Source organism: Pinus tabuliformis, chromosome 4_1 (assembly GCF_031772625.1).
Source record: "Pinus tabuliformis cultivar Carrire ecotype Pingquan chromosome 4_1, CPIR1, whole genome shotgun sequence".
Lineage (NCBI taxonomy): Eukaryota > Viridiplantae > Streptophyta > Pinopsida > Pinales > Pinaceae > Pinus > Pinus tabuliformis.
Genome location: NC_142303.1, coordinates 868,254,368 through 868,274,769, shown reverse-complemented (window position 1 = coordinate 868,274,769; position 20,402 = coordinate 868,254,368). Strand labels below are relative to the sequence as shown.

At 34.9% G+C, this 20,402-nt stretch overlaps 1 pseudogene; it reads right to left on the bottom strand.

Moving 5' to 3' along the window:
* Positions 1–727: 727 nt before the first annotated feature.
* On the bottom strand, positions 728–19,104 carry LOC149178951 (tetraspanin-20 pseudogene; annotated as a pseudogene).
* Between the last annotated feature and the right edge of the window lie 1,298 nt (positions 19,105–20,402).

The window sequence follows — 20,402 nt, the reverse complement described above, 5'->3', positions numbered from 1 at the left end:
ATATTAATTGATTACGAAATGGAAGAGCTAATTATTGAAATAATTATACTTATTTTGACATCACATATAGCACATATTACAAATTACAAATGTTTGAAAACCTTCCAAATATGATGTTTTTCCCCCTTTGCATTCACTATGTTTTTCCCACTTCACACATGGTTGACATTGAACACAACTTTAATATGAAGATAAAAATAAGAAACAAAAACAAAAAAACAAACTCCAACAACAAAGTCGGTCAATTGGGCTAACTCTGCCGAAAAGAAAATTGTTGGACAGCCAGAATCCATTGGAAATGATGCAGAAACTTGGCCACCCAGAGATTCACAGTGGAAAAACCGACAGCCTTCCCGGGGAAGACTCAACGACCTGCATTAAAAGGTGAAAGCCTCAAATTTTGCCCCCTTACATCCATGTTTCTTCCAGTCCTCCCCAATGAACCTCTCAGGGCAAAACTCGTTCGAAGATTCCCAAATCACAGGATTCTGAGTAATCGACCACATATTCACCATGGCAGTCGTACCGAAAGAAACAAATAATCCACCAGTCATGTCCGAATTCTCAGTTGACAGACGGGCCCATGACAGAAGTGGACCAGGTGGATGCATTCGTAGTCTCTTTCATCACTGCTTGGAGATATGACAGCTTAGGAATATCCTTATCCCTAATGCTTTGCTCACACCCAGCTACTTGGTCCAACTCTGCCTGGGTTTTGTTCTAAGCTTCAGGACTCAAAACCAGCTCCCCCATTGTCCACTGCGAGAAAACTCGTCATATTGGTACCATGAAAAAACATCTCCCATAGTACTGCAATCATGTCCTCCTCAACAAGTTTATATTCTCCCTTGAGAAAAAGAAAAACATCGGCAAAATGAGAATCTACGCTACGCGGGATCTGTTGGTGCTCTTGGATAATATTTTTAACAAAACTTTTCACCCGTGGCACAAGCTTGGCACAACGAGCATGGATACGAAGAGGGTCAAGAATTCACAGCCATGGGAGATGATCAGCCTAGTTAAAAGCTCCCAGCAGTTGAAACCCCTCATCCACCATTGCCCGTAGGTTCTTGACTTCTTCACTTTCAGAACTCATATCAAACCTCCTTCCAAAAACACTTCCCATGATATTGTTCAGAGCAGCTCCTTGGAGATGCCCTCTAAGCCTAACAACCCTATTAGACTGATACTCATTTTGGATTTTGACAAGCATTTCAACAACATCAGCTTGGCGTCCAACTTCATGTGCAACAATTTTGGGAGGAGAAAAAAGATGAGCATAAAAATTATCCTTAGCAAATTCAAGTAGTTTCCATTTGGAGCAAAACCAATGGCTCTCCCAAATAGCAACTGCTGTGCGGATTGCTTGAAGGGTTTGTTGGCAAAATGAGGGGAGTTCAGCAACTCTTTAGAAACTTCAGCGTCCGAAGTAAAAACATCTCGAGTAGACCCCAAGCTAAACGCCATGAGCTCTTGGCATCATGAAGGCGAGCGAGATAGTCAAGCTTGTGGTGACCAAAAGGGAGGTTGACGTGTCAAATTTGGATAAGAAAGACTAAAACTATGCTAACTTATTCACCACAATGAATAGTTTGTGGACATCAAAACTCCGCAGAGAGAATGCCTTCGCCTAATTAAAAAGGTCAAATGAACCAGTCATGCACGAAACGATCCATTCTCATAAATACACCGAGCAGAGACAATGAAGTAGAAAAACTATTTCATTGACATGTGGAGATCGAGAGACACATCTTACGATGCAACCCATAGTCCAAACATTACACTTTTGGCGAGAGCTAACCAGCCTGCCATAGGGAATTTAATACCCCTATGGAGATTGGTTCACCATACATGGCTTGGATAGCCATAGGAAGATTTGACGCTAATCTGCAGCCTCCATGCAATTCTCAGGGAGCGGGTGACCCACCATTGAGTGCAATTCTCTGGAAGCGGCTGACCCTCTATTTCCCTGCTAGCACCCGCCATGCTGGCATATATTCAAATCTTCACCTCGCTCGCGCCAAAGTGACCTTGCGTTCTCTTTTCGCGTCCTCTGCAACCCTCACAGGAGCTCTCACCATCGACGCTACCTGCAACTAGCGTGCACTAACAGGTTCTTGTATCTGTTAACAACCCGGAGCTAATACATTAGAGGATCGATTGCCGCTTACCTGTTAGGCTTTTCATCTTGCATTTGGGAAAAGCACACAATTTTTCTCATCCTTTCGACAGGTTACCTGGCCTTTCCATGAATTTACGGTGAATATATCATGATTTCTAATAGAAAATAAAATAAGAAAAATTAACGCCCCCCCCCCACACAAAAAAACATTCATGCTCACATTGGTTTTCTTTCACAGCCTTGATGTTTTTTTTTTTTTTTAAATCATGTTATTTCAAAAAACCCCACAATGTCATGATTTTTTCAGATAAATGTGATTTTTTCTCAGCAAGTTTTTGTTGTGTTTGACATCATGATTTATCACGATGTTTGTAGTTTTTGATTTATGATCATGTGTATTGATTGAGCAAGTTTGACAAACCCCATGTTAAAGTGGGATTTAATGTGATAATATATATTTAGGGTTCATAGCTCCTTGCGGATAAAAAAAAAAGCATTTACCCTTTTCCCAAAACAAAAATGATTTGTAAAGATTGGAAAAATTAAAAATATTTTGTCCAAGTTTTGAGGTTGCTATCCATATGTGTTACAAAGCAATCATGAATCTTCTATGTAATTCATTTATGTTGCAAATTTCTCTTCAATCAATTATGCAACAACCAAAGTCAATTGCAACATCCATTGAATCTATAATTTTGCTCTGGAAAACAAGTTCTTACCTCAGGCTTTCACTGAAACGAAAATTTCAATATGTGTTACAAAGCAATCATGAATCTTCTATGTAATTCATTTATGTTGCAAATTTCTCTTCAATCAATTATGCAGCAACCAAAGTCAATTGCAACATCCATTGAATCTATAATTTTGCTCTGGAAAACAAGTTCTTACCTCAGGCTTTCACTGAAACGAAAATTAAATTTTAAGTATCAATTTCACAAAGTGCACCAAAATTGATTTTTTAAGTAACAATTTCACTAAGTGGACCAAAATAACAGGCAATGGCCTTTGAGGATCACCAGGTAATGCTAATACTCCTATGACAAACTACGTGATGCAGTGAAATAAGCATTGGCCTTTGAGTACCACAAGGTAATACTCCTGTCATAAACTGCTTGAGAATCAATCACAAGAATTTATTATAAAAAAAAAACAACTTACAAATAGAAAATGAAGAGAAAAATAAGTGACAACCCATAAATACAGGAAAGAAAAGAAGTGAAAAGTTTAGTCTTGTTCTTTCTTTTCTTTTGATAAGTAAATGTTTCTGAATTATTTGTAGAGAACTCTAATTTAACAAAATAACTTACTTTAACATAAAGAAAGACTAATCACTTCTACTTTAAAAGATAAGTGCCTTTACCAACCACCCATTGGTGATCCCTTCATCATACATTTTCCCCATCATTTTTTAAACGGTAATGATCCCATTTTTTCTATTAAAATGGAAGAAAGAATTACATTTTCAATGGCACAACCATACCTGGTGGACAATGCACAACCAGACAAACTAAGGAAATAATTGTTTTGGTGAATCCTTCCCAATCTTAATTCACTTGAAAGCACAGAATCATCGTGATGCTGACTCGTGAGAGAGTCCCTTTTCGGAGTTGTCCAACTGGTTTCATTTCATAGTCTAATAAAATGGAAGAAAGAAAGAATTACATTTTAATGCCCAGGCTATACCTGGTGTGAAATGCACGACCATTCAAATTAATGACTCTTATCCAATCCTAAATCTCTTGAAAGGTCGGAATCATTGTTGTGCTGAGAGGTCCTCATTTTGGAGTTGTCTATTTGATTTTCTTTCCTAACTAATATTTTCCTTGCCACTAAATGACCCAAACCCTCTGCTCACAGTTGCATGTCATTAATAGGAAGTGATTCCTTGAAACAGAGCTCATTGAAAATTTCTTCCTTGTTCAAAGGATTGGTAGCTTATCTCTATCTAGTTTTTTCTTATTATTATTGTTGCATATGTGGACAATCTTATGTGATCTTTATCTGCACAAACCAATTTTGATAGACATGTCAATCTTAGAACAATATATGGTTAAGTTTTGAATCTGGAATGTTTAGTTATATGCACTGTGTGCAGGTTATCCATTACATCAACTCTGGAAAGACTGTTTTGTACTGACATTACTTGATGTTTTCTTTACAATTTTCAATTAGGAGAGATTTCAAGGGAGATTATGGTGGTAAGACAAAATTATAGGAAGCTTTAATTAAAGTATCAGCTAAGGTTTGCATTGCTGAATTTTTTTTTCAGATGTCTTTACAAGGGACTTTCTCCTAATGTGCACACAATACATATAACTAAACATTTCAGATTCAAAACTTATTCAGATATTGTTCTAAGATTGACATGTCTTTTCAGATGTCTTTACAAGAGCCTTTCTCCCTCTTTAATTGCATATCATTTTAGGAATGTTGTATATGATTCTTTCTGGAGTTACACTTTTCTTTTGTTTATTTTCTTTTGTTCTTATATTTTTTTCTGGAGGGTCAAATGTCCTGTACCAAAATCCCTCTCTTAAAATGGACTAAGCATTGTGTTATCCCTGTGAAGAAGTTAGTAAGTATTGCAGCCTTGCAATTAAGGTATGTCCTAATAGTTTTGAATTTAAGAACACAGATTGTGGTATTAAGACCCATTCTCAACCTTGGGTTTCTTTAAAAGTTGTATACCAATAATTTTGACAACAACAAGGAATGGTGGTTGTTATAGCCATTCTGTCCATGATTTTAATATGAGCCAAATTGCGGTGCCTAAGCCTAATTGCATGACAACGAAGATTTTGAGTCTAATTGTAGTGGTCAAATTGTGATTGCAACACTCTTCTTTGCCATGATGTCTAGAATTCACTAAGTATAACTATATGAGTTTCAAGGAGAATTAAGCCGACCTGTGCAAGTTCAAGAGTGAAGCAACTATAGTTGAATGTTTCGATCTCATTCCTCAGATTGGCTTGGAGACTTTGTCCTAATTTTGTTGAAGACTGGACATGGAAGTTTTCACATTTATGAGTGGTATAATTACACATATCTGTCACGGGAGCAAACACAATAAATAAGTGCTTGCAGTCTTGACTAAATAGGACGGCCAGTTTCAAAATGAATATGAACCAGGTGACTTATGCTCCTAAGAATGAAACAGGCCTAGGTTGGTCTGGATTTAATCTTATACCCAATAGAATAACTAAACATGACAATCAAAGTCAGAAGTAGTCTGTTCAATCAGATTCATCACTCAGGATACTTCAAACTGAACTGAGAATAATAGAATTATATACAGGGTTGTGTTACACTTGAACAGAGTTAAATCGGAAGAAATTGTTGTTGGCCTCTCCAGGTATTATGCATGGCATGTACGAGCTCAGTCATAACTGAAGATGTTGCACTTTGATATGATGAAGTGTCAAAAATTTCTGTACCGTGGAACCTTTTTAGAAATTTTCAAAATGGCACAATTTATACGAGGACTTGGAATATTGGAAAATAATGTAGTACCTTCTTGTATGTATAATTTCCCACATTCCCATATTCCAAGATTTATATGTTCACAAGGCATAGACCAAGCCTATGTATTCATTATCCATTTTATTGGATTCAATCGTCAAAATTTTCAAGCTGCTAAAAGATGTTAACAATCTTGTGAAGGACATTATCTCTATCATCTAAGGAACTTGACAGCCAAACTTTTAGAAAATTTTGCGTGTCAACAATTACCTATTCTTTCTCCCTTCACTGTGGTTGTCTATCACATTTATAGAGATAGCCCAACAATAAAAAATAAATAAACTGATTGGTCTTCATTGTATTTTGACATCCTCACTACTGCTTAGAGTGCTTCAGATGCTCAAATTGTTTTGAGTTATATAGGAGTCCTGCAAGATGTAGCCAACCCAAAATAAAACATTGAAGTGAACTGCATCTAGATTGTGTAATGTTCTTCACAACTAGGAGAGTGGAAAGTAATATGAGGTATTTCTTTGTAGGTTTCAAGTAAATATTGAATAAATCTGGTGGTAGTACACTCAAGAAAGACTCAAGTGTCATGCCAATTCATTACCTATTTCCAGCATAGATGGGGTTTGGCATTGTCGTTGGGTATGTTCTCTATTAATTGACCTGTTAGGTTTTACATATAATTGGTTGTTTAGATTGTTCCTAAGTAGTGCCCACCTTGGTTCTGCAAGACAGTTGCGTGGCATGAACATTTTTCTCTGCATATTATGTTACTTCTGATTTTAACTAGTCTCCAGGCCAAGGGAAGTGCTAGATTTTCAAGCTTTATGGATCACTAATATTAAATAATAATAATAAATCCATATTGACTAGCTTGGACTAAAAGATTATATTATTTTCCTTCTTGTATAGCCAAGGAAAGAACTACTAACAGAGCAAACGATGAATACACCAATTTACACTTTTTCTTTGAATGAAGAATAAGAACATGTCAAATACTACTAAGCCTAAAAATAGAACATATCTAAACCAATCTCGGGGAGGGATATGTATCTAATCCTTGGGGATGTGTTCCCCACCTTCCCCATGGTCCCTGAGTAGGGGAGAATCCTTGGAGATGTTTCCTGCCTCCCCATTAAGCAGCGGATGGAAGGGGATGTTAACAGGGTAATCTTGGATGCTCCCTTTTCCAAATGTGATCCTCAGGCATTAAAAGCATAAAAATAAGCAATAAAATAAAAATTCAAAATTTATTTTTTCTCCAATGTGAAAGGAAAAGGTGGTGGGCCCCACCCAACCCTAGTTCTCACCTGTTTAAGTCCACTCAAACCCTTATTTGATTCGATTTTCACCATCAGCTTACTAGTGGTATCATACCAAGGAGTTTGAAGACTAACTTTGTTGATAGCCAACTTTTAGAGGCAGAAAAGAGTGAACAACAATTTTCTACCATATTTCAAGTGCATTCAAGTCCCAACATCCTGCAAAATAAATTGTAAAAGAAAAAATTGTTGTTGTTCAATCTTATTTCTTTTTTTTAACTCTGATATTTTGGTTTTTCATATATTTAATATTTGGGGTGGGGATCCCTATGTTGGGGACCCCAGCATTCCCTATGTTAGGGACCCTGAGATCCCCTGAAAAGTTCCCTGAAATTTGGTGGGTTTCTCCACATGTCCCAGATTTGTGTCCACAGGTTTCCACATCTCCACATTCTAGGAACTTGGTATCGCTACTACCTTGTTCTCCTTAATAGAATTTTTTTAACAAATTGCAAGTCAAATGGACAATAAATAGGTTAAATACTAATAAATTCAAGTTTAATATTGGGAGGGCCCTAGTTTGACTATTACAAAGGAAAACAAGAAACCATCTTTTACATATGAATTGTAGAGGCTGAATGACTAGATATAGCAATGTTTTTGAAAATGTAATAGGAAAAGCCATTTTCGAGCGCTTCTTTGGTCAATTTTAGTAAAAGTTCATATTTTGACCTCCTTAGAATCCTTGATAGCATGACAAGGTTTGTCTTAAATGGTTCATTTCTTCTTGTCATGATCCATCCTTATTTTCATGAGCATGTATGCATTATTAACATGAGCATGCATTATTAAATCTTTATGCTAATAGAGAAAGAAATATTCTCTCTTTATGCCCAAAGTCTTATCATTGATATTTGATTTTGTGTTATTTTTGAAGGATGTGCATTCAAGCTTGAGGTAGTAAAAAAAAAAAATCAATTTTCAATTAGGATATTTTATCATATTTCATATTCTTACATGAATCTATTTTGTTATTGTTACTATGCAGTTCTTCTAAGCTCACAAAATGGTGGAAAAGTGGACACTGTGCATCAAAGTATCATGCCACCTAAATCTGGGTCGAGCATATTTAAAATTTGTCCTTCACAATGGGGCAAAAAATCATGTGGTTTATAGAATATGGGAAGTGCAAGGAAAGACAACCAATAACGAAGCATACAACATTACACTTGTTGCAGGGTTAAAAGAGGCAAAACGTAGTTGGTTCAATTACATAATAGTGTTGATAAACTCAGATTTAATCTATAATCACATGGAAGGCATCTACAATGTTCATGCAGACAATTTGAAGCCTCTCTACATAGGGGCAAAAATCTGGAGTGCTCGATTTCATTCTTTTACGATAATGCACCTTGCGGATATCCATAAAATGTCCATTGATATAATGGTTAGAGCAATCTCAAGTGGAGATGTAGGTGCCAGACATGATATAGAATCACCGTTTATTCCGTTGGAAAATGTTGATCAACATTAGTATAGGTCCCCACTATGTGTATACATTATTGTTATCATTTTTCTTTGGACTCTCATAGCATGGTTCTTTCACTAAAGAACCTCTTAATGTACTTTTCTTCCGTTTTAATGTGTACGTGATTTTCACTAATGAAAAAACTTTTAATGTACTATTTGTAATATCATTCACCTTAAATGTCTAATCATGTTATATGTTTTGATAGGCTTTACCAAATTTGTTATTGATGAATGAAATTATGGTTTTTAACTTCTTATGCATAAGTAAAGGATTCAAAATAAGTAGATGTTTTATCATTAGAGAATAGTCCCTGATTTTTTTGGTGCAACTGACAGAAAGTAAACATATAAGATAACAATATGCTAAATAATACTCCAACATCATCAACTATTGTCACTAAAAGGATACAAATAACATACTGCATTGATGGGTCCATATAAAAAGGTTACTGGAGAGTTGATGGTTCCTTCTTAGTGGGTGATGGCCCTACTCACACTTTCATCTTTGACGTTGATATTGATCTAGGGCCTTGCTCTTATATCTAGCACTTCTCGATTTCAATAGTACATTGGGCAATCCAGTGCTGCTATATCCCTGCAACCTAGTAACTTTAGTATATTGGGCAATCCATTGCTTCCAGATCTCTGCAAGTTAGTAACTTTAACACACAATTTCCACTGGTTTGAATTCCTTTCTTGAAAATATTGATCCATGGCCACAACAATCCCTCTCATCTGTACACAAATGTCAGGCCACCAACATCTGCTATAATTTTGGCTTGCAACAACTTGACTATTTTTTTATTTCCTTAATAGAATGTATATTAGATCTAGATAGCCCTAAGCCCTAATTTAAATAGGTGATATGCTTATATTACATCTGTCTTTGGACCAAGACATGAATCCTTTCTTCAATTATTATGTTATTTTGACAGGAATGGCAAACTAAGATTTTGATATTGCGAACCACTCTTGATAAGGCTCAGAAATAATGCCACTTGTAAATGAGAGAATATAAACTTTCCATAGACATATGGTTGGCTACCAGAATAGAAAGTCCAGTTCTGGAAGATCCTCTGAATGGATTACCTAGCCCATAGAATCAGGCTTTCACATTATACATAGATATAATTAGTTCCTATAAATGAATAAACCACTTTATTATTAAAGCTCTCTAGAACCAATATTGCTAATATGGATTTCTAGAAAAAAAATAAATTTTCATATTTCATTTGCATTTGATCAGGTCTAATATGTGAAGTTAGAAATAGCCAAAATATACCTATGGCGGTTGCACTTTTTCTAGGATAAACATGTATGACCAACAAAGTTCAAAGTAACTATAATGCAGGAACAAATTTTCAATGTCAGTATTTGTGTGTTCAAGAATTAGCAGAATTGATGAAAACTCACAAAAAAACTCTGTATAAAATTAGTTCATAATTGTAGAAGAAAATCTAACGTTTTCAAACACAGATGGATGAACCATATCCAATACACATTGAATATGAAATGAAAATTAACATCAAACCCTTTATGCAAGGTAACTTGGAGAATTCCATTACCTTGAAAAAAATGTCTAGGACACAAAAAATAATAGTATTTAACCAAAAATTTGGCGCTTCCTAAATATACTCGAATACATAATTGAATGTGAGATAATAGAATTATCCCACTTCCACTGTGAAGAATTTGTTTTGGCATGGCACATTGTGGTATAATAGAAAAATTTAAGTAAAACTTCAAAATGCACAATACAGTTTTAGACTGGCATGTCTAAGATAATAAGGGGAGATAAGTAAGCTCCTGAACAATAATGATAGAAGTGTGATGGAATCCAATTGGATCCAAACTGGGTTATAGTACAATATAATCCAATTGAGCATCATAAATGCAACAATTATCGCACACAATTTTTATGATGATCTTAACTATGTAGCCAATCATACTTAGTGACTGTCAAATCTTAGGAACATGTTTCATCCTAAAAGTTTGTGTCAGATATCTCCAATTGGATTCCTTGTCTGAAGCATGGTAGTGACTATTCCAAGATGAACATGGAATCAGCATGTCACATACATAATAGTGGCATTGCATCATTGGCACGTCAAAAACATTCTACACTTTCATGCTTTTTAAAATAGGTCCAGAGAAAATAGTTTCTACCCTAGGAATAAAACATATAAAATGAAATAGGTTACCAAAATTAGATGTAACATTCCATGATATGCAGTAAAAGTACAAGCCAAAACTTTTTAACTAGATCCTGTAGAAACCTACCATTTCATAATGTTTGTGAGGCAGCATACTTATGAAGGACAAATCTTCACAAAGATGCCTTGGATGAGGATAGTCTCAACATGCAATCTGAAAAACTCAAATAATTGAGTAAGAAGCGAGAACATAGACCTTATGAAAATAAACTGTAAATGCATTCCACTAAAATATTTACCTAAATATTGTAATATGGCACTCTCTGTAGTGATGGTAGGTGGTCAAATTGAATCTAATTTTTGAAAACAAATATCAAGTTATGGACTATTGTTAGTTCAAGAAGACTTGCCATGTTGTAAAAAGAACTTTAGAGGATCAAAGAGATAAGATGAAATATGATCATAATGGACTATGTTGGTCAAATGGAAGAGTCACTAATGTGCTTTAACAGGGGACAATAGTTGTATTCTAATTAGCAAGTACTAGTCTCAAACCTACTCAACAACAAGGATTAACTACACCAATGTAGTCTGGCTTAATATGTGGAGCAACAACTTGTCTTGTTTTAAACATAAAAGTTTCATTAATACAAAAGAAAGTGTTTAAATATAGGTAGACATATGAGCCTTAGGATTTTTTATATAAGTATTTTAAACTAATGACATAGTGGCATGGGTTTCAAAAAATACCATGTTTCCCTATGTAATGTACCTAGGGAGAGTATGTATTGTACTCAAGAAGGACCCCTAGCAAGTATTTACTAGTACCACCCAAGTTCTCACTTGGTGAAAAAGTCCAAATCACAAGTGTGAGACCCTAAGGGAAACATAGGAAAGCTACCGATTATCACTTTAATAGCCTTGCCATTCTCACTTCAGACTCGATGAAGCCTAGTGGAGATTTCCTATGGTTGACTCAGGTCAATGTCTATAGTATGAAGTAGGAACAAGAGAGAGCATAGAAACAAAAACAAAAGAGGAATTTTTTTTTTGGATTCTATGTTTTGAGGTGGCTAGTGAAAGGAAAGATCAATGCCTTATCATGTCTGGGCTATGGGAGCATGCATTTAATGTCAAAGGGAGAATCTAAAGAAGGATTACGGGCCATAAGAAGTCAAGGTGAAACAATCTATAGTAGACCTAATTTGGTTACAGGACTTACAAAGCTGATGGTTGATAGGGTCTACCTAGGATTCACCACTCGAGGGAACAACTTCAGGTGGCCCATATCAAAGAATATGTACAAAGACACCATATCAAGTATTTCATAACCCTAATGTTTTCATCTTGAAGGAAATTAACACAAAAGGAATTGGGAAAATGGAGGGGAAACCTACAACATTAATCCTTTCCAATGCAGCAACATTACTCTTCTATAGCCCTATGTTGACTTTGACACCCATAAACCTGCAAATAAAGTTCCCAATGGTGCACCTAGAAAAATGATTTCCAAACATATAAAAAGTTGTACATACGATATACTATAACTTAGACAAACTTCTAGAATTTACTTCATACTTTTTGTGGGAATGGCACACCTTAATAAAGGAAAGAGATACATTGACATTAGTAAAACTGTATACTTATGATTAGGATTAATGTTTATTGCTTTGTATCATACATGTTTTGCTTTCAAGCCATAGTTAGCTCCGTGGTTTTAGCAATCATGTAGATTCCTAACATAGATTGGATAATGAAAACATTCTTACTTTAGTAATACCACTAAAAATTCTATTTCATTGTCAATGTAAACTAATGGATGATGGTAAATGTAAATTTTGGTTCATTGTCATTGCCATATGGTAAATCTAAATTGTTGACCTTGTGTAATGTACCTCCATGCAATAACTCGAGATAACCCCTAATTCCCCAAATTTTAAAAATTTTCCTTAGTTATAATTAAGATTTCCTTGGTTATAATTTCCTTGCCTACATTAATGATCTTAATTAAACTCTACTATCATGATCATCCATCATGATTATAGTCTTTCTTTTATCATGCATAACTAACTGGTTCGGTATGATTACATACAAACCTTAGATCAGACATTATATGGGTAACCTATCTCATACACTTATAAATATTACAATTACTTACCGAGTTATGATGCAATACTAGAGATATTTTTCATTATAGGCATACTAGGTATCGTCAACAACCTAGTGATATTCAAGTCAATTTCACTAGATATCTCATAGACCCATATATGGATAACTAAAATAATATACCATCAATTCCTTATATTGCATGTAGGAGAATCTAATTTCATTATGCACGTCATAGACCATGGTGAGCTTTTTTATAATACTATGGGAGACATTCCTCCATAATTGTTCCACATGCATGAAAATCTGCAAAATACTAAAGTATGCTACCATTTCTTATCTTAATAACTTCAATATACATATGAGAGCACATGACAGTCTCACACATTATTAAATCCATCATTTCCATCATAAAGATTTCTCTTAATCAATTGATGGAATGAAAATCGATCCTTATTGGGTATACATGCAATAGAAAATCTGAACATCATATATTATTCTGTTACCTACATTATACTATGATAATCTGCAACTATCTAGCACTATCTGCCATATTAACTAGAAGCTTTATATAGCAGTAAAATTTCCTTCACTAACAAAAAGAAGATTTCCATTAGATTCATTTAGTATCCTACTCATGCATACACATAAGAATGAATATAAATAACATCATACCAACACATAAGCCAAGACTGTTAACATATCCAATACTGAACCAAATAAAATAATCACATGAAGGGAAAGAAACCGACATATAGCCATTTCATGCAATTGACACCAACTAAATCTCAATTGGAGGGAGGAGCACCACCACCCAGTGAGGAATCACGTCTTATTCCCCCCCGAGCCGAAGATCTTGCCAAGGATAAACTGTCCTCAAATTTAGATCAATGCATTGGGTATTTAATACCCTCTTTCATGATTTAGTTACCATTAGCAGTGTCCCACTTTATGGATTTTTCCATTTTCTTAGGTCTTATCAGGAAAAGCTCATATTTATCTCCCTCGATGCTTTTGCACATAAAATCTTGCATTTATCTCCCGCAAAGCTTTTAAGTCCAACATATCTTTATCTCCCATCCATCCGATGGATATCCAATCCATCCAAGCTTATCTAGAATCACATCTAGAATCTTATCATGAAAGATTCATCTCTATCCCATTCCTCATGGGATTTGGCAAGCATCTCCTCTCTCTTGGTGCTCCACCCTCCAAGTGATTTATTTTATTAATTTATTTAAAAATAATTTTTTCTTTTCATATTACATATCACCTAGCTTTCCTCAGCTTAGGTTTTGAATAGTTTAACCCACAAAGGAGGGTATCAAACCTAGCTTTCCTCAGCTTAGGTTTACAACATTTAACACACAAGGGAGGATATCACACCTAGCTTTAACTTAGCTTAGGTTTACAATAATGTAGTACACAAGGGAGGGGTGTTACATACTCCCCCCCTTAAATTTTACACTGTCCTCAGTGTATCACTGCATCATGTCCTTGTTCATAGGTAGTTGGTTTCTAAATCAATAGCTCTCATGGCTCTACCATTTGATGCAACTTTTCTGATGTACATCTATCACAAGGAGTGCTCCGAGCACCTCTCCTTCCATAGATACATCAGTCTCAAGGAGTGCTCTCCTTTCATAACTACCTGTAACATTTTTTTCAAACCATTTGTGAGAATTTATAAATGCAGAAGTTTAACTATGATAAATATCATAATCTATTACTTAATATTATTAAAGCAACTATTGCTTATCAGTTGTTTCATCTGAGGAATGCATATTCTCTGCTTCCATTCTCTCAAGCCTTTGTGTTCTTCTCGAACACCTGCTTCTTGCTGTCTCTCTGCATACAACACATCAGTTAGCATATTTTCCACATTAATATGCCTGCAAGGTCATAACAGAGTATTTGACATCACAATATATATCCATATACATATATTATTCTTAATTGTGTGTATGCCAAACTGCGATTAACCATAGTTACTTATACCAAACTTACTTTCCTTCTCCTGGGTAACCTCCAGGTTGGTTTACCTGGCCATACATCCATCTAATGACTATTGCATACCTGCACACAAGGTATGTTATACACACCAATACACATTCCATTTTTCAACATTGTAGCATATGTAGTCATACGGTCCCATATGTACTGTTGTACATAGTCTAGCTATGGTACAACTTATAATACCATCCTCATGGTATCACCTGCATGACATAAACTTTATCCACATATTTTTCCACCATGTTAATATCATACCAACATTCATTGATCATGGTTCATCTATGTAATTAAATTCTTTTTATGTCATGTATAAATCAATTCCAGATGTCATGTGGTCACAATATCAGTTGCATATTATTGGATTCATGCATATTTTCATATTAATCATACCTTCTTCTTAATGTTCTAAAGTAGACTATTAACTCATAGTTGTTGAAGTTTAATATTCATCAGATCATTAATTCACCTCGTATGTTTTACTTTTTCCCTTTTTATGCCTCAACAACCTATTGGCCATGTATAATTCAGTGTAGTTATGCATGAAAGTTTTTACTACTTTCAATCCTACACTCCTTGTAGTTGTAAGTGTTTATGATCTCAGGGTATTTACATGTTAGCTCATTCTTAACATTAAATCACCCTTTACCAAAAGATGAATTATCTATTTTATGAATTCTTGTTTGAATCACGCAACATTTCCTTATGTTGTCGAGACACCTCATCAATGCAATCCAATAAGAGATCCTCTCAAAATTGCTTGGTACAAATTATGACATCAATCTATTTAAATAGATTTGCTAAATATCATTTAATTGACCCCATGGTCCATACCATTTGTGTTACTTCATCAATTACTATGGTTTTGCACTCAAGGATACTTATAGGTTCTATTATGCATATCCATAAAAAAATTGCATATGTCCTTGAAACCTATTAAGGTTAAGTTTCCCTTTAATCATACTTTCTTCCAACCAAAGAACAAGTCACATTGTAAGCAAATGCATTAATCAAAGGATTAATTTGACCACAATTTGTACAGTTAAATAGTCTTATACTATAACATTCTCTCACCATCCTTTACCTTGGTATAATAATTTCATAGCAATTATACCATTTATAAGTTGTTTTTATAGCATGATGACCATAGTTTAATCTCTGATCAGAATCATAGTCTAGTTTTATGAGAATTGTGATTCTTGCATTCATGAAGGAAACATATGTAAGTATGCCACTCAAGTAATGATATCTTCCACCCATATGCATTACTTGTTATTAATTTTAACAAAATCGAACAACATTACTTTTAAGGCATTTTCTCCCTATTGCATGCTATAATATTTTTGGTTATAAGATTTTTTGTGTCAGTAAGATTAATAACCTTCAATTTCTTTGTCCAGCATGACTCCTAACATAGTCATGCATACTTTTCCTATTTACTATTGGCATATATCAGCCCAAGCATGTATGTTATCAATATATAACTTCAATATAGTTCAAGCAACTCAAATCCCCTGCATGTAGGAAGAACCAAATTTCTACATGCTATGCATATTTGTAAGCATTGATAGTAGCATAACATTGATTCTACAAATCCCAACTATGCCCAACAAAACATACAGTCTATCACAACACAACAACAATTCCACACTACTTTACCAATATAATCATTAGGTCAATCACACTCTTTTCTTCTACAGAACATACTCCCCCTTACTAGTCATTGGTGTAACCAACATTTTTATGATTGTTGAGAAATGACTTTTACTTTCTTTCAACATGTAAGAGACTATCAATACCAGAATTCATCAGAAAGTGCTTACATGGATGGTTCATATGACTCTTTACTATGCATGGATATTAAGCATGATCCCTTCTAAAACATGTTTATCTGAATGACCATTCAACCAGATTATGGTAACACCTACAATTCATGTCAATGCATGGGTGTATGTATCATACAACAATCAAACAATGATACAACCATGGATTTCTCTGTTATCTAATATTCCTTTCCAAGATTAGGTGATTTTATTTAGCCATGCATCTACTCCGTAATTGTACAATTCACCATTTAAATCTCTTACCTATTGGAACAATCAATTTCAATATAGTTTTCCCACATGATTCATCAATCGATTCATGTCATGGTTTGGGATACTAATCCAATTGTAGAAATTGTGTTAGAGGTTTTAAGAAACACTGTCTAATTTCTCTTCGTCATTCATATATATATATATATATATATATATATATATATATATATATATGTATTTTACCTTTACTTCTGAACCCGTAATTTCCACCTATTCAAGCACGACTAGTTTGTGGATTTATGTGAAAAAATCAACCCACTAAAATAAACTAGAATTGTATACAAAAATCATTACACATAAGGATTTAACTCTTCTATGCAATTCCAAATAGGCAGTTATTTTCTCAAGCTCATTCAAACTAATCTTTTTTTCCATGTAGGATTTCCAAGCCTTGCCAAAATAGTTTTAACATCTATGTTGCACGTACCTCAAGAATTATAAATTTTGATATACCATCAAACAATTAATAAATTCATTCGACGAGCTTTATGCAAAATTTTCCCTTACAAGAAAACATTTTTAGAAACAAATCTTCATGTTTTACATGCTTGACCATACCAGGGAAAAATAATATCATTTTTTTTTTGAACCTATAAATCTGAAGGATCTATTTGGGTAGCATCCAAATAGAGAATTTTGAGAGCTACACTATAAAGTTTCATTGTGGTGTGGTGAATGCTATAAAGTTTCATTGTGGTGTGGTGAATGCAAATATGTATGGTGATATCATGGTGATGAGTGTAGCTATGTTTGCATCGGAGTGTGGATAAGTTTACTCATAACTTACAAACAAAAGAGAGCATTCGATAATCTTGTAGGCAATGAAATATTATATTACATAATCCTTAATTATATTAAGATCATGAAAATCATGAAAATGAAATAAAGTCCAGATGCATGAAATGTACCCTCTGGAAAATAAGCTATGTTTTAGTTTACCTCTACTGGGTTCAATATTAATGTATAACAAATGAAAGTTCAGAGTCCAGGTACATATTAGCCGTCTCCATTCTTCAAATAATATAAAGCCACTCTTGAAGTTGTTCTATTGATGATAAAATGTGCTTAAAATCTTAACAGATGACACATGGAGAGGAATAATGCACTGGATGTCATCTGATCACTACATAAAATTGGAAGTTTGTGAGTCTTCTATCTATAGAGGAATGCCTAATTGCAGTGTTACTTTTTATAGTATAATTACTTAAATAACATCAGAATAATTCTCTGCATTGCACAGAACTGACCTAAGATCATCACTGTAAACATTCATTCTTCTTGACTGCAGTAATGCCCAATAGTCTCGACTCTCAAATAAAGTAGCATACTTAGGGAATTCCACCACTTTAGAGACAACCTCAACTCAGAGACCCCAAAAGTATTTAAACATTTGTTGATAATGACTATCCAGTTTGGTGTATAATCATGTGTGTTGTGTGAGTGAGGGAGAGAGAGAGCTCATGAACTCATGACACAACACCAATTAGCCAGGGACCTTTAACCAAATTGGCCACAGAAGGAATTTTTTTGTAGATGAACTAGTATCATTTGTATGAACAATTGAAGCCTAAATCCATCAATGTATTTAACCAAGGAAAGAAGGATCTCCAATTATCAAAAGGATCCTGGATCATTGTGCAATCGAAAGAATTTTTTTTATCAAGTTATAAATGTCAAAATCATTGGTCCTAAAATTGGTGGAAATTGATTTTAGGAGATTTAAGATCATATTTGAAATTTTTTAATAAAAGACATCATTTTTGGACTAAAACAATCATTTGCCTTAAGCCTATGCACTGCATATTTTGGTGTACTGCAAAATCATTAGCATAGCAAAATGCCTCTGGGAAGTTTCTTACCTGTATAACTACTATTCCTAGGCCAACCCATTTGCAAGTGTCCATGTTGTCTTTAATGAACGCTTTAATAGTTTCAAACTCTCCAGTAGGGTCCTCTGGAAAGTCCTTTTCCAAGTGGTGTTTTAAGAATATGTCTCCCACCATAGCTGCTTCAATTAATATAAGAAAAGTTACAAGAGTTGTGTACAAGCATAGACAACATCCATTATTATTCTCTGATGCAATGTGACCAAAGCAAGAAACCACATACACAATGATGCCAATGCCTAGGAATGTATAGATGAACCATGGGACTGGAAGATCATGAATGAGAAAATCAGATGAAAACGTAGTAGTAAATATCCATAGAGTCTGTGTGTAGTTAGGATGTAGTGAATGGTGATGAGAATTCCATTGGTTTAGCATCCAAACATAATAAAGGATCACTGCTACTCCCACGAATGTTTGAAAAATATTCAAAATCCTCAATAGGAATGCTATGGGTCCTCTACACCCCATGGTCTCACAGGCCTCAGAAATCAAGAATGTATTGCATAGAAGTAAACCACCTGCTTGAAACATTCATTTCTTAGTGTAAATGGACAAAATTAAGTCAGGCTATAATAGATATGGATTTTAACTAGACTGCTGATCTATATAGCATCAGTCGACAGGAGAGAATGTGCAGTCTGGTGTAGTTTCATATATGTAGTGAGGTGGCCATGTCAATCGTGAAATAAAGTGATGATTCAGGTTAAAGGGGGAAAATAGTTGGGATTTGGGCTATAAAGAGTCCAACTTGATGATTGCCACTAATGAGCACCAGTATTGCAGCAAGAATGCTACAACACTTGGAGCTACCAAGTTTACTTTATCAACTCGGGGTTCGTACAAACTTGGAGGTGATAGTGCTGTATACACAAGTAAATGTGATGGTGTTGCCTTTTGTCACTGTTCAGCTGGCGAGAGACCACAAGGGTTTGAAAGCCAAACTTCTATGGATTCAGAAGAAGCTTGGTTTCTTGATGAAGGAAAGAGAAATCTACTCTAAGAGAGAGATAATCTACTACAATAATGAAAGAGACTGAAATTCAATGCTAGGGCACATCATTTCTTAATTACTAGCTAAGAGATATGCTTTGCAGTGATGCTAAATGAACATGAAAAAAATGCTTCTATCCTAATAATGCAAGATAAAAACATCAAACACAACTACTATGCATGTAAAGGACAGTAAGAAATATGTTGTCCTCTTATGCTTTTCATGAAAGTTCAAGTGTGCAAACTAATCTCTTTTGGTGATGTGGAAGGTGGTTTAGGGGTGTTGATGGATGGCTGGAAGGTTCAGGAGATGGATCAAAGGTTTTGGGGAACCTTGGGTGACCTTGGGAGGCTTCCTGGAGGTTTTCCCTCAATTCAGCCTCAAAACAGGCCACTATAGGAAAACCTACAGGATGTACTAGAAACCTACAGGATTTTGTATATTTCTCCAGGATGCAGCCGCGAGAAAAACGATGGGTGTTGGAGGTGATGAAAAGACTAGGGAAGGTGGTTGGTGGGTGCAATGGAGTGAGAAGAGGCCTAGGATCACTCAAAACACAAAACCAAGTGTAGGAGATGGTTGGATTTGCTCAAAATGCTTAAGGGAATTTCTATTTAAAATAATGAAATTGGTGAAGGTTCTGATGAAAACAAGGAATGTTTATGGGTGAATAAAGTTGGAATGTAGTTGCTTGCTATGAGATCTCTGTCTACTTCTGAAGTGCCTGCTCTGCATAAAACATGTGTAATATCCAAAAATTCATGTAAACAAGAAG